This window comes from Lynx rufus, unplaced genomic scaffold (assembly GCF_022079265.1).
Source record: "Lynx rufus isolate CCGP_SWC_20201006 ecotype Redwood Valley unplaced genomic scaffold, mLynRuf1.p SCAF_17, whole genome shotgun sequence".
Lineage (NCBI taxonomy): Eukaryota > Metazoa > Chordata > Mammalia > Carnivora > Felidae > Lynx > Lynx rufus.
In genome coordinates, this window is record NW_025814831.1 from 30253335 (window position 1) to 30269554 (window position 16220).

At 45.3% G+C, this 16220-nt stretch overlaps 1 protein-coding gene across 1 annotated transcript in view; it reads right to left on the reverse strand.

Moving 5' to 3' along the window:
• Positions 1–3891, reverse strand: part of DCAF4 (DDB1 and CUL4 associated factor 4) — a 31899-nt gene extending 28008 nt beyond the window's left edge. The window contains exon 1 of the mRNA XM_047079405.1: positions 3787–3891. The gene's annotated coding sequence lies outside the window, so the exon portion shown is untranslated. The remainder of the gene's footprint in view (positions 1–3786) is intronic.
• Between the last annotated feature and the right edge of the window lie 12329 nt (positions 3892–16220).

Consider the following 16220-nt stretch of genomic DNA (forward strand, 5'->3'; position numbering starts at 1 on the left):
ATAGCACTCTTGACTAGGAACAGTGCGATATGAAACACTTTGAAATCCATAATCTTTAAAAAAAAAAAAAAGAGGAAGGTAATGATACAAAAAAACCCACTCATTATCACAAGGTAAGAGGTTAAAATGACTGGGGGTATGTAATATTTTTTAAAACCTCCATTTTAGGTCAGCACAAACTTAATTTTCCCCCCTATTTCCAGCAGCGTTTCATTCTGAGGTTTAACATGGCAGGCCAGTATAAAGTTTTACAGTTCAGTACAGCAGACCCTCAGGCCCACGGTTTCACTTTCCCCAGCTTTGGTTATCCTCCATCAGATCCAGAAGCAGAGGCTCTTCCTCTGGTTAGATCTTCAGGAGATCAGTAACAGCCTATTGTGTCACAACGCCTACATGTTGATTCATCTCGCAGGCATTTTATCATCACATCATCACAAAAAGGATGAATACCGTAAAATAAGAAATTTTCAGACAGACCATGTTCACATTAACTTTTATCACAGTACACTGTTGTAATTGTTCACTTTATCATTAGTTGTTGTTCACCTCTTACTATGCCTAATTTAGGAACTAAACTTTATCACAGGTATGTATGTATAGGAAAAACATAGTATATACAGGTTTCAGTACCATCCATGGTTTCAGGCATCCACTGGGGGTGTTGGAATGGGTCCCCCCAGACAAGGGGTACTACTGTAATCCTAGATCCTGAGTCATTTTAAGATAAAAATGGAAAAAGGTGTAAGAAAATTAATTTTCTTCTTCTGTAACGTTTCAAATCATCTGCTTGTTGATCCTCTCTTAGTCAACAGGTACCTGTCCCCTTCCAAATACACTTAGCTGACAGCAATCTCTGAAAAGGAACTCTTAATCTGCTGTCAGCGAGCACTATAAACCCCAACACATAAAACCAGAAATAGACAGGACCACCTAACTCATGCTCTAAAACCTACTGTTTTTCTTTCTTATTATACTTTCTTGAGGCACTGATGAAGATGTTTTGCAGTGACCAGAACATTGCAACCGCCAGGCCAGCAAAGTCCTGACAGCAACAGAATGCCGAAGACCACATCCCAAACATTCCCTCCCCGGGCCACGATCACTTGCTTTACACATACCCACCCACTGTGATCACATCCTGTCTGCTCTTTTGCACACACCCTCCTGAACCTCTCCCTATAAAACTACAGGTGTCCATCTTGGAGGCTGGGACGTCAGTTAAGGCTGGAGCCTGCCACCTCCTCTGGTTGCCGGCACGGAAATAAAATTCTCCCTTTTTTCCAAACCCTTGTCTCTTATTACCGGCTTCTCTTGCCATGAGTTTATCCCAGTTAGTTCCGAAACAGCGTTGGCAAACCTACTCAGGAGCTTTTGATTTGCCAAGCTCCCTTGGGATTCCCAGGGATGGAGCAGTTGGCCTCACAGGGAACCAAAGCTGCCCTCTTAGTTTCCTGAGGTACTAGCTGAGACAGATCGTTGGGTTATGTTCTCACATTATCTAAATGAGGTGGATAATCTGGTGGATACCTAGAACTTCTGAAAAACCTATAAATCTTCCTCATTAACCTTTGCCGTATTTTGGTAGGCAGCAGTGTGTCTCTGTAATGCTTTGAGGTGAAATAGAATTCAGTAGTGATAGAACTGAAATACAGTCTTGGTATCCTTGACTTTTTGCTTTTCAGAACTGCCAATAGGTTTCTCCAGATGAAAGCTGTTTGGATAGCACCCACTCTAGCTGTCTGTAATTGGGTTCTGCCTGTGAAACAACATACCCAACAGATGGTTTTGCGGACTTGTCCTTTCTAATTCCGCTTAGCTTCCCCATTCCTTGCTGTTAACAGTTGCCTGAAAGTCATCTCATTTCATTTTTGAAATGCATTTTTGAAATTCATTTTGGGCTGCATAAGCTTTCAAAGGTTCACCTCCTTTGGCTCCAAGTCTGAATCTCCACTTGTGGATAATCCAGAAGTTGGGCATGTTCCTGAGTTTTTTGGGCCCTGCTTCAAAATCTAGGGTCTCTGTAGAGGCCTGATGGAGGATCTCACCTGGAGGTCGGCTTTGCCTCACAGTCAGGCAGTTCTCTCCAAAGGAGTGGCCAAGATTTGGCACAGCTCTCCAAAAAGCCTATGGCTGGAATATCCCAGTTTTCCTGATAACCGGCACCCCCCCTCCCCCAAGACAGCTCCTGCTCGACTCCATACCATGTGGGATCAACTCCACACCATGTGGGATAGTGGGGCTGCCCCGGGCCTCTACTCTTCCTGCACACTGGGAGCAGGCATGATTCTCCTTGCTCCAGCCCAGGGCTAAAATTCAGCATGGGGTACAGGTCCATCTCCCCCACCGGAGACCTCAGGTTGGGAGGCCCTGGCAGCTGGGCCTCAGCATTCGGCCTGGAGCCCAACAAGGCTCCTTTGAGGCGCCTGGGCTGCATGGGGCCAAGGTTTCTTTCTGGGGTGATGAAAATGTTCTGCAATAAGATCATGGGGATAGTCGCACAACCTTCTAAATATACTACAAAACCCACCCAGCTGTACCCTTTAAAATGGCGGATTTTATGGTATGTGAATTATATCTCAAAAACAAAGATTTACTACGCATCAGTATAATATTTAAAAGTGAGAAACATCCTAAAACTCTAACAGGGTAATTAAGGTTATAGAGACTCTGGATTGTAATGTGGAAAATGCTAATGCTGAACGGTTTGTAAAGCAGAATACAAAATGGCCTCTACTAGGAGCTTGCCAAGCCCACCTTGAGTTGTTTTTTTTTTTTTTTTTAACTATTTTACCAATGAGGAAACTGAGGCTTAGGCTAAGTATCTGACCCAGCAGGGCACACTGAATGGTGGAAAAGGAATCCCACCCCCGCTGGTCAGGCCCCTGGGCTTGGTCACCCACAGAACACCACTCCAACTCTAATTTCCATTGTTATTTAAAACCAGACTTTGGGGTTTTGGAATTTTGTTTCCCCCAGGAAGTTGTCCCGGTTTTCTTTCCTGCTTGCTGTTTGGTTCACAGGACAAGGTGTGTAGACTACCCCACGCCCACCTGGGGGAAAAGGGGTATCACTGAGGTCAACGGGGGGCGGGGTGCGATGAGGATTCCAGGACCCTGAGAACAGGGAAAGGTGGCTCTCCCGCTAACACACAACTCGGTGCGGAGGTTAGCTCGGAAAGCTTGGGTTCAACCCGGGGCTCCGCCATTCACTAGTTCAGTAGTCAGCCTGGGCGAGCGAAACCGCACTAGGCCTCTTACTGCGTCTGACAAAGGTAGTCCTGCCCACCTCACTGGGCTGGTGGGGGTGGAAACTTACTTAAGGCTTGGAAAATAGCTGGCACAGTGCCTAGCACTCCGTAAGCGCTCAGCGTGCACACAACCTCAACTTTCAGGAAAACCGCCACCAAGGGTCCGCGGTCCAACCTAGTGGCAGGTGTCGGGCGCCACCTTCAGCAACAGCGCTTAAAAAAAAAACGCTCCTTCGCGACCGACGCAGAGCGGCGACACTCGCGGCGCCCCCCCCCCCAACCCGGTGTTCAGAGCAGAAGAACCTACCAGACGAGACGAGCCCAGCTGTGCCCGCCCACGAAGCCCGCGCACGGTAGTTCGCCGGCCCAGCCCCCCCCCCCACCCACGCCTCGGTCGGGCCGGCGTTCCACGTGCTCGGCTGCTCCCCGCCCCTTTCTCCGGCCTTCCCCCGCGGCCCATCCCATCCCGAGCTCTGTGAGGGGAGCAGCAGCGGCCCCCGGACCGACGCCAAAGGTCACGCTCGTCAGCAGACACTTACTTCTTAGAGCGTCCCTTCTGGATCTCTCTCGGGCCCAGGACCGGCACCAGTACGGGCTAAGCGTGGAAGGACCCGGAAAGACCCAGGTATAGCGTCCGCCACTTAGTGGCGTCCGTTTTTGTGTTGTCGCAGCGGATAGGACTAGGCGGCCGCCCCTTCCTTCTTATTGGACGTGGCTTCTGACTGTCTACGCCAATAGGGTGGATCTTGGAGGGGGCGGAGATTGGGGGTTCGGCTTCGCCCAGGCCTGGCGTAGAGGCCGCGTGTCTGCCGGCGAGTCTGGGGCGGGGCCGGACGCGTTTGGGGCGGGGCCGGGCAGGGTAGGAGGGTGAGTTCTGACCCCGGAAGTTCCGAGGCGGCATCCTCGGAATAGGTGGGTACCTAACCCAGCCACGGGTACCTTGTCTCCCCGAAGCTGATGGTCCAGCCCGGAGAAATCCTCTCGCCGCTCGGGACTACTACCTTCAAAGCTGAGACTTGGGGAGGAGGAAAGATTTTGTTGAGGGAAGGGGAAAGGAGTCTCTTAGATGAGGGAGAAAAAGGAACGGGTGGTGACTTCTTGGGCAGTGACCTCAGGTGGCTGAGGCTGCTGTTCCTAGATGGCTCTAAGGTGCAGAGGAGCGTGGCCTGAAGTGCCACTAGGAAGCTCGCTTCTAGGTCTAGTTCTGTTTTCCCGCTTTGCTGTGTGACCTAGGACGAGTCTTTTACCTTTTTGTGCCTGCATGAAACAATGAAGTTGATCTGCTTTTCCGATGTTCTCTCCAGCGCAAAGTTTGTTCATACCAATATTTCTAGAATGTTCTGTGTATGCTGTTTCTGTACCAGGTATCAACTGACAGCTATCAGAACTTCTAGAAACCTGTGATGGGCACTTGGCCAGAAGGGACGGTTCTGTGAGAAGATCTGGGTGCAAATAGGCCAGGCTTGAAAAAAGAAAAAGAAATTAAACAAATAGGTCAGGCTTGGTCGTTTTCCCTAGCAGGCCTGGCACACCATGTGCCTTTTTAATCCAGGCCCCTATGCATGGCTGGACCAATTAGGAAATGGGTTGTGTGGTTTATCAGTTGTATCTCTATGTGAAAGCATTTCAATCCATAATAAGGTAGAATTTCTGCTCTCAAGGAGTTTACAAACAAATGCAGGGTGTGGAGCAGGGGAGAGGTGGCGAGGGGAATGAGAAGTGAGTACAGTCACAATAAAGGACAGCTTTGTGAAGCTTGAGTGGCCCACAAGAGAAGGCAGAGAGAGAAATTCTAAACTGAACAAACAACCTGACTGGAAGCCTGTTCACGGAACAGGAATTCGTTTGGCTGCATGGGAGGGGAGTCTGGGAAGCAAAACCAGCCGGGTAGGTTGGGCCAAATGTTAGGGAACGGACCGGGTGGAGGGGTCCGAAGGTTTGAGAATGGGGCAGGTCAGGACTGGGCTTCGGAGAGATCAGGGCAGCACAGCAGAAGACACTGGAGAGGAAAAGATTGTGGACGTCGGCGGGGAGGCTCTTGAGGAGCTTTATTGCAGCAACAGTTCCTGTGAAAGGTAGTCAGGGCTGAGCCAGAGTGGTGGCAGCTGGGATGGAAAAGAGGGTAGATGGGAGACACATTTCCCAGTAGGAAGCATCTGCGAGGCTTGATGAATTCTGTGGGAGGAGTCAAATGGGATTTCAAGCCGGAAGAGCTACGGTTGCTGGAGGATGGCAGGAAGGAGTTGGCTTTGGGGCCCGAGCTGAGTGAATGGCAGCCAGCCGGCCAGAGGGCTGGTTCTGCCTTGGGGATCCGCTACAGGCGCACCACAGAAAGATCAAAGAACATTTGCAAATCAAGGCCGAAAGGGAGCTTGGTCTTGGGCAAGTCATTTGGCTGTCTGTGAACCTCAGTTACCTCACAAAGTGACGATGATCCCTTACTGAAGAGGGTTATTATGAGGAGTAGATGTGGTGACTGCTTGGCCTACGTGCCCATGGATTGAGCACCCTCTGTTCTGAGGAAGGCTGGGTATCTGGATGGTGCATATTACCATCAAAAGTAAAAACAATTCCTTTTTTTTCTTTTTCCATTTTATCTCCAGAATTTGAAGCCAAGGCAGGCACAAGTTTTTCTCTGAAATGGCATCTAAAAGGAATAGCATTTGGGGCGCCTGGGTGGCTTGGTCAGTTAAGCGTCTGACTTCGGCTCAGGTCATGATCTCACGGTCCGTGAGTTCGAGCCCCACGTCGGGCTCTGTGCTGACAGCTCAGAGCCTGGAGCCTGCTTTGGATTCTGTGTCTCCCTCGCTCTCTGCCCCTCCCCCACTCATGCTGTGTCTCTCAGAAATAAATAAATGTTAAAAAAAATTAATAACATTAAATTTGACATTAAAAGAAGAAACATACTTATATAGTCCTTGTCATGCCACATATTTTCTAAGCCCTTTCCCTAGATTCATTCTTTTCATTACAACAACCCTGTGGGGTAGGTACGATTAATATCACTAGTTCACTGATCAACTGAGTCAGAGAGAGGTTAAGTAACTTGCTCAAGGTCACACAGTAAGTGGCAGAGCCAGGATTTAAACTCAGGCAGTCTGGTTTCTGAGTTAGTGCTCTGGAACTATTTCAAAACTATTGAAAGTTACAGCACTCCGGTTTGATGTAAAATACGTATAATTCCTATTACAGAGAAGTGATTTTCTTAATATATAAAGTACTGCAAATAAACTCAATGGAAAAAATGAGCAGTGGGGTGCTTGGGTGGCTCAGCTGGTTAAGTATCCAACTCTTGATTTCAGCTTAGGTCATGATCTCACAGTTTGGGAGATTGAGCCCCAAGTCGGCTCTGCAGTAGAGCCTGCTTAATATTCTCTTTCTCTCTCTCCCTCTCTCTCCCTCTCTCCCTCTCTCCCTCTGTCTCTCTCTGTCTCTCTCTCTGCCCCTCTCCTGACTGCTCTCCCTCTCTCTGTCCCTCCCCTGTCGCTCTCTCTTTCCCCACCTCTCTGTCAAAATAAATAGATAAGTTAAAAAAAAAAAAAAAAAGAACAGTGGCCATATACAGAAAAGGAAGAAAACATGAAAGGATCCTCAGTGTCACTCAATATAAGGAAAATGTACTTTAAAACTCCTCTGACATAACCTTTTCATAACCAGATTGGCAAAATCCAGAAGTTAATGCTCAGTGAGGCTCTCCTACAACCTCTAAGGGAGACAATTTGGCAACATATCAGTATTCTCAAAATAAAAAATGCATATACCTTTGACCCAGCAATTGCACTGCTGAGAATTGATCCAAAGAATATATTTGCTTATGTGCAAAATGACTTAGGTACATGGAATATTGTGTAATAACAAAAGTTTGGAAGGCATCTTAATGTCTTGTAGTAGGAGACTAGTTAAATAAATGATGGTGCATTCATAGTGGAATACTATGCACTAAAAAAAATAAAAAGAAAGGTTCTTTTATATACTGACATAAAATTACCCCCAGGGTAGGGACGCCTGAGTGGCTTAGTCGGTTCAGTGTCTGACTCTTGATTTCTGCTCAGGTCATGATCTCACAGTTCGTGGGTTGAAGCACCTGCCCACTGTCAATGCAGAGTCTGCTTGGGATTCTGTCTCTCTGTGCCTGCCTTGCTTGTTCTGTCTCACAAAATAAATAAATAGGGGCGCCTGGGTGGCGCAGTCGGTTAAGTGTCCGACTTCAGCCAGGTCACGATCTCGCGGTCCGTGAGTTCGAGCCCCGCGTCAGGCTCTGGGCTGATGGCTCAGAGCCTGGAGCCTGTTTCCGATTCTGTGTCTCCCTCTCTCTCTGCCCCTCCCCCGTTCATGCTCTGTCTCTCTCTGTCCCAAAAATAAATAAACGTTGAAAAAAAAATTTAAAAATAAATAAATAAATAAATAAATAAATAAACTTAAAAAAAAAAAAAATACCCCCAAGATAGATACTTGGTGAAAAAAGCAAGGTGAAGAACAGTATGTAAAGTATTATATACAGTTAAAAATGTGTATGTGTGTATGCATGTATATCTCCCTGGAATGATAGATAGGAAAACTGATACCACTTACCTCTAGGGAGGGGACCTGGATGGTTAGGAGACAGGGATGACCAAAAGTCTCATTGTGCCTTTTGAATTTTGATCATATGAATATAGTGCCTATTAAAATGTAAAATTTATGGGGCACTTGGGTGACTGAGTCAGTTAAGCATCTGCCTCTTGATTTCGACTCAGGTCATGATCCCACGGTTGGTGAAATCGAGCCACGTGTCAGGCTCTGTGCTGACAGTACAGAGCCTGCTTGGGATTCTCTTTCTCCCTCTCCCTCTGCCCCTCCCCAGCTCACACACGTGTGCTTCTTCTCTCTCTCAAAATTAATAAATAAACATTTAAAAAATATATAAAATTTAAGTGTTAAATGAACATTACGTACAGCAACCAACTGCCAAAGTTACTAATTTTAAGAGGTGATATGTAGGGCGCCTGGGTGGCTGAGCGACCTGTCATGATCTCAGGGTCATGGGATTGAGCCCTGGGTTGGGCTTTGCACTGAGCATGGGATTCCCCCACCCTTCTCTCTTTGCCCCTCTCCCCTGCTTGCTCTCTTAAAAAAAATATATATAAATGCCTTGCTTAAAGGAACTAGAATACCTGTCAAATCCCATCATGGACACACTAATGGAAAATATAATCAATACAGGAGAAACAGAAATTAACACATCAATCAAGTGATAGCAGTCCACCACAAGCACAGAAAAAGTATCCTTGTAGTCAGAATTTGTCAATATTTATTCAGTAGTTTATATTTATTCAGTGTTTATTCACTGGAAATCTGCATCCAGAGTAACTCTCCAGTCCTTTCCCTAATGTGAATTACATTTTCTACAAGACTCTCCAACCCTCTTTGTACCGTTATATTCACCAAACTGCTGATGACTGCTTCTACTACCCAGGAAACATGATTCTAGAAGGGAGGGAGCTTTGGGTAATGGGCAAGAATATTCTAGATACTAGGAAGTTATATATCCCAGTAATAATAAAAAATTGGTATTCTATGTACTTGGATGGACTGAAGCAGTTTCTAAGGATCTGGTCCAAGTAACTGATAATATCAAACGTTGGAACCCCCAAACTCAAGGACAAGACTCGTGGTGCTTCTAAAATGTCATTCTTAGCTAGTGAACAGCTTGACCAATTCAACAATAATACACACTTAATGAAAAAATTTAAGAAACAGAAAAGCACAAAGTTTAAAAAAAAAAAAGCCCCAAATGACCTACGATAAATCCATTCCTTGAAAAAAAAAACTACGGTTAATATTTCGATATCTTTATTTCTAAGCATGCGTTTGTTGAAGTTGTTTAATAGTTCATTAATTTGTTCAAATATTTATTGAGTACTGGGAATGCTATGCCTGTTCTAGGTAATGGGGATGTAGTTGTATTTTTTTAATAATTAAAAAACTTCTTTTTGAAACAATCATGAACTAATAGAAAATTCCAACTATAATACAGAGAAATTTCCCACTGGAATATTCTTAGTTTGTATTTTCTACAGTATAACCAATATGTATATATTGGTTGTACTGTAACCACAATTTAACCATCAAAATCAGGAAATTAATATTTTTATAGTGCTACCATCCAGTTCTTGGCCCCACTCAAGAATCACCCATCGTCCCAATAATTTTCTTTATGGCAAAAGGATCCAGTTCAGAATCACATACTGTATTTAGTTATGTCTCAAATCTCCTTTGGTCTAGAACAATTCCTCAATCTTTAATTTTCATGACCTTGATGCTTTTGATGATTGCAGGCCAGTTAATTTGTAGAATGTCCCTCAATTTGGGCCCTCATTTTGGGTGTGTCTTATGTTTTCCAGGATTAGATTCGGACTGTATCTTCAACAAGGAAAGCATAGAGGTGACACTGTATTTTCATTGCATCCTGTAACGTGGGACATAATTTTGATTTGTCCCATTATGGATGATGTTAACTTTCACTTCTTGATTACAGTAATGTCAGACAGGCTTCTCTAATGTAAAGTTACTCTCTTTTTGAAATTAAAATTTATTTTAGGGACACCTAAAGTCAGTTCAATGTCCTACTTTGGCTTAGGTCATGATCTCGTGGTCCATGAGTTCAAGCCTCACGTCGTGCTCTATGGTGACAGCTCAGAGCCTGGAGCCTGCTTCGGATTTTGTGTTTCCGTCTCTCTCTGCCCCTTCCCTGCTCACACTCCGTCTCTCTCTCTCTCTCAAAAATAAATAAACATAGGGGCGCCTGGGTGGCGCAGTCGGTTAAGTGTCCGACTTCAGCCGGGTCACGATCTCGCGGTCCGTGAGTTCGAGCCCCGCGTCGGGCTCTGGGCTGATGGCTCAGAGCCTGGAGCTTGTTTCCGATTCTGTGTCTCCCTCTCTCTCTGCCCCTCCCCCGTTCATGCTCTGTCTCTCTCTGTCCCAAAAATAAATAAAAAAACGTTGAAAAAAAATATTAAAAAAAAAAAATAAACATTAAAAAAAAATTAGGGGCACCTGGGTTGCTCAGTTGGTTAAGCATCCAACTTTGGCTTAGGTCATGATCTCACGGTCCGTGAGTTCGAGTCCCACATCAGGCGTTGTGCTGACAGCTCGAGAGCCTGGAGCCTGCCTCAAATTCTGTGTCTCTCTCTCTGCCCCTTGCCCTGCTTGTACTCTGTATCTGTCTCTGTCAAAAATTAATAAGGGGCGCCTGGGTGGCGCAGTCGGTTAAGCGTCCGACTTCAGCCAGGTCACGATCTCGCGGTCCGTGAGTTCGAGCCCCGCGTCGGGCTCTGGGCTGATGGCTCAGAGCCTGGAGCCTGTTTCCGGTTCTGTGTCTCCCTCTCTCTCTGCCCCTCCCCCGTTCATGCTCTGTCTCTCTCTGTCCCAAAAATAAATTAAAAAAAAAAAAATTAATAAACATTAAAAAAATAAAATTAAGGGTTATTTTAAATTTTGAAATAATTATAGACTCACAGGAAGTTGCAAAAATAATATAAAGAAGTCCCTGTACCCTTCATATAATTTCCCCAATGGTAACATCTTACTGACATAACCATAGTACAAGGTTACTTTTTTTTTTTTTTTTGTAATTTGGTATTTGTGAGTCTATGTAAATGTCCTATTCTTTATCAAGCATTCAATTAATTAATCCATTTTAATTAAAGGACTCAGAGTTTCCTAACATTACTTCGTGGGTTAAATCCATTCTCATCATTACTTATTTTTATGCTAAAATAGTCCCAGTTTGGTAGTAGAAGCTCTTCAAACTGACCTCTGTGTCCTTTTGACATGTCCTCATTACTCTTTGGTCATTCTTTTCTGGCAAAAGATGTTGCAGGCTCGTCTGATACTTTTCCCTGCCCCAGGCCTAAAATGAGTTATTTCTCTAAGAAGTCCTAGTACCATTTAGTGGACAGTGTTATTTAGAAGCCAAGATCTGAGTGCTATGCATACTTGTTGTTATTAGGGTGTCCCTGTTGTAGGGCCCACTCAGGGTCACAGTTGGGAATATACACCCACACACTTCCACACACAATGCACACACAAACACATACACACATTTACGTCTGTATTTACTTGCATATCTATCTATCTATCTATCTATCTATCTATCTACCTATGTCGAAAACCATGAACTAACACGAGTACCTCCAACTCCAGTCCATCATCGCAGGGCTCATACAAGTTTTCTGCCTTTCCATATTTGTATCTTCTTCTCTAACAGTGAATTATCTTTAACTTACTTACTTATTTGATCAATTCTTCTGGATATAGCCACACATACAGGATTCTCTGCCACCATTCCTTTCCCAGTGCCGATGCCCTCCCAACCCCACACAGGCTCTGAGAACCCATGCTGGGCCTTACTCTCCACCCCCCTCCAAGGAGGATGCCTTCCTCACTCTTGGGCTCCAACATTCCATGTGGGGATATAGTTTTGGACAGACAAAAATCCTTGCTTTCAAGGAGCTTACATTCTAATGGTGGGGCAGGAGGAACAAAGACATAAAGATAAAACAGGTAATGGTAAGTGCAATGAAAGAATAAAACAGGATAAAGTGATAAGAAGGGACTGGGGCGCTACTGTGGATTGGTGATGTGTGGGTTATTCTCTTTATGTACCATTCTCCAGCGTTATTTGCCCTGCTCCATGCATACCTACACAATGCATTAATTTGGCTTCTCTACTGCCTGCTTTCTGATGGAGTTCAACCAGTAAGAGATAGGTGGGTGAAGGAGAGAGAAATCTCCCTGCTTTGGGATGTATTTTCCAGCAGTGGCCCCTCCTTGGGCTTCAGCTCTCACTAGGCTCCAGAAATTGCATATCTTCTTCTTGTCCTTTCAAGCCCTCTGGTAGTAATAGCTTCTCACTGTTGCTAGTGGGTGGGTGCCCCAATGGTCTTGTTTCTCTTTACCCTGCTTCCACCTTTGTTAATATTTCCATCATTCAAGTCTCTTGAACCCTCTGAGCTAGATGGTATTTCAGGAAAGGGCTCTTTAAGAAAATGACTCTTTTTGTTTAAACAATTTTTGTGAGCTATTTTTTTTCAGGTCAGTGTATATTCTTACACAATATGATTTTCAAAAACTCACTCTGATCACTTAAAAAAGGAAAACGTTAACCAGGCTTGTCTTTCTGGAATTCAGTGCAGAATGGATTCATTTCTTGTCCTGCCCCAGACCTGAGGGCTAAGTAGCTTGTGCTGTGTTTTAAAGGGGGTGGCATTGATGGGGCGTCTGGGTGGCTCAGTCGTTTGAGCGTCCAACTTCAGCTCAGGTCATGATCTCACCGTCTTGTGAGTTTGGGCCCCGCGTTGGGCTCTGTGCTGACAGCTCAGAGCCTGGAGTCTGTTTCGGATTCTGTGTCTCCCTCTCTCTCTGCCCCTCCCCAGCTCACGCTCTGTCTTTCTGTCTCTGAAAAATGAATAAACCTTAAAAAAAATAAAAAAAAAGGGGTGGCATTGAGGAGGACACTTGTTGAGATGAGCACTGGGTATTGTATGTAAGTGACGAATCATGGGAATCTACTCCCGAAGCCAAGAGCACACTGTGTCCACTGTATGTTAGCTAATTTGACAATAAATTATATTTTAAAAATAATAAAAATAAAACCTTCAAAAAAAAATAAAGTGGGTGGTCTGCATACTGTCGTGGCTCTACCCTCCCCCCCCTCCCCCCCCGTCTCCCCAGGCATCCAGTTTATCCAAGTAATTCCATTTTGGGCTTTTTTCCCATACGGACTGTATTTCCTTCATGAAGCTTCATCCTCAGCTGTGCATTTCTCTACTCTCCTCCCCCCAGGGAGGATCTCAGTCATTAGGAGTCGATGGAGCCCTTTTTTGGAAACACAAGCCATTGCTTACTTTTTCCACCTGCTTTTATTACCCTGTCTACTTGTGCCAAGAATTGTGCTTCCATCTAGAGGATTCTTCAAATAGTTTCTAAAACTCCTCTCCTGCCCTGCTAAGCATTTGCAAGCCTGGGGTCTTCCCAGGGTGGCCTGGATTGGAGAATGAGAAGGGACCTGCGGGAAGAGTATTCTGTGCCATAGCTTCTATCAGCATCGCTCATTTCCTTGGCAAGCTGGAAGGATATTAAAAGGATGCACGTTGTTTCCCATGACTGGCTTTATCAGTGACAACAGCTTTGTAGACATAAGAAAATATAGACTGAGAGAAGGGAAAAAAGATCCTGCAGAGTAAGAGCAAGAAAAAAAAAATCAAGGCATGCCTTTGTTCCAAACTGCATTCCTGGTTTCTTCTGCACTTGAATTTGTGTTTAACACTGATGGAGGGATTGCCTTCAGGGGATGTGAGGAAGGGAGTAGGGGAGAACTGGCTTCAGTGTAGCCTTAGGAGACTACAGGAAGACTCGAAGCAGCAGAACCGGTTTCATCAAGAAACCTGTGCATGCATGTGCCTGGAGTGGCTTTTAAAAAATCAGATGGTCATGTTGTTCCCATCCTCAGGAGAGGACATAAGGGACTGGATTAGCTTTTGTTTGTTTTCTGGGATCATGCATGTAGAAAATCAGATAACCCAAGAGGGCTAAAGTAAGGGACCTCTTCAGCCTCCATTTCTCAGATGAATCCATACCGAAAGCCACAGGCTTTCGCAAAATTAAGTTCTTCTTTGTTCTGTGCCTTACTTGACTACCTAGACCCCATCTTTCCAGATTAGAAAAGTATTACACTATGGATAAGTGTGACAACATACTTGAAGGTGTTTTGTGTATTGGAAGGAAGATGCTTTATGAATACTGCCTATTATTATTAGCCATCACTTAAAATACAGCCTAGAGGTTAAGACTGTGTGCTATGGAACCAGCTGGCTTGAGTCCAAATTCCTGTTCCATTAACAATTTAGCTGTGGGACCCTGGGCATGTCTCTCTGAGCCTCAGCTTCCCCAACTGAAAAAGGAGGATATCAAAGATATCTACTTCAGTGTGAGGATTAAATGCACTTGTATCATACAAAGCACTTAGAACAGTGCCTGACCCACAATGAGCACTTGAGAGCTCAGTGAAACGTAATGCAAACCCTACCCTCACCCCCCAACCAAAAAACTCTTCTTCTACACAGTGGGGATCTCAGCAGCTTAGCTGGATCTCCTTGAGAAAAAGCCGGGAAGGCAAAGGAGAATTGCTGAGGGAGATTGTCCAGGGATCTGTCTTCCCAGTCTGAGGCATGGGTGTGATTTCCTACCCGCTCCCCGCTCCAGAGGCGCAGCTCCTGCCTCCAAGGCTCAGTGTCAGCCACGGTGGGCTTCTGCTGCAACAGCTTCAACCACTTCATCTTGCAAAATAAGCTTCTCTTTCTATAAATTGCTTCTTCTCCCCTCGCCTCCGTGGGCATTGTCTAATGGTGGGGTTGGCTCATTTTCTGGAACCGAATAAACATTTGTTCCCTCCAGCCCCACGGTGATAGTGCCACTATTAATGAGCTCGCAGCGTTGCCCATTGCTTCAGGAGCCATTAGGGAAGCCCTAATAGAGTTCTGTTTATTGCCAGGGGAAGGGTGAGCGGCAGAGAAAGCACAGCTGGGGCTTCCAGCCCCCAGCAGGTCGTGCGGTGCAGGCAGCCAGAGCAATCACTCTTAGACTTGTGAAGTCAGGACATAAATTCCAAGAGGAATAAAAATGAGTGAGATAAGGGAACTGGGGTCTGCGATTTAGAGTCATTTTTCAGGTTTCCGAAATTTTGAGTAAGTTAAGGTAATATGGTAGCACAAATGAAAGCGCACTGCCTAAAGGGGTAGCAACCTGAGCGATGCCCTATTAAGGGACAAGCTCTGAGTTGGTTTCCTTGTCTGAGACTGCACTCTCCGGTGCTCCATAAATATGCATTGTAGGCGCTGCGGATTGGCTGAGCCGTCGGAGAGATCTTCAGAATGAATAGGGCCCTTCACGGTGCAATCTACACAGAATATATGTTGTGACAAAAATCCGTTGGTTCCCTCACTAAACCAGCCTCTACAAACACGGAGATTGTGCACGGCTAGTTGGTTGGCAGAGAATGCTGGATTTATATGAGCAAGAGATTGCTACAGAAATAGGCGCTTCTCAGAATTCACTTAAGGCAGGCCGGACCCTCCAGCACAAAGCATTTGTAGGTGCTGGTTTTACATGGGGATGTCTTTGGCTGGATGGACTGAGATTTGCAGATAAATGAAAGTCCTAGACCCGCTTCTTTGTGCAAAGCCCCGGAGTCCCAATCAGGCTAGCACAAGCCAAAGTAGGTGTTGGTGGAAGAATTCTGGGGGTGGGTCGTGGTATCTATGGGAAGGAGGCACTGGAATTAGAAACTGGAATGTCGGGAACCCAGGTGACTTTCTCTCTACCTCCTGAGACCTCTGTCATCTCTCAGCTCTGCTACTGTCTGCAATCTGATTGTTCTTGACACAAATCTCTGCAGGCTCATGCCCATTCTGATGAGCTGTAAAATAAAATATAAAAGGTCTAATAATGTTTTAGAAATGGGTAGATGTAACTTAAAATCGTAGGAAAAGAGGCCTCAAAAAAAAAAAAAAAAAGAAGCAGACCCCCAGAGTTTAAGCTTCTCTTTCTATAAAAGTTTAAGGAAAATGAAGAAAGATTTGGATCTCCTCACTGTCACCTGGCATCATCAGCACCCAAGAGAGAGGAAACATCCAGGTCCCCTGATTATAACACCACAGTGGAGGGAACCAGGACTGTCAGACCACCCTGAGGGAGGTGCCAGGTAGGAACCTGGGTAGCGTCAGGAGCGGGACCAGAAGGAAGAGAGGCTTTTATACTGTATAACTATCAAGCCAGGTCTGTGTGCTTGAGGCCTTTTTGATTTCTGCAGGTCTGTCCTGCTGACTCAGGTCTAGGCAACATATATAATAAATTGGACACATCCTTGCAGCTTCATCCAGCCTCATCTGTTCTTCTAGTTGACATTGATGCCCAGAGAAAGCTGGCCTGGAAA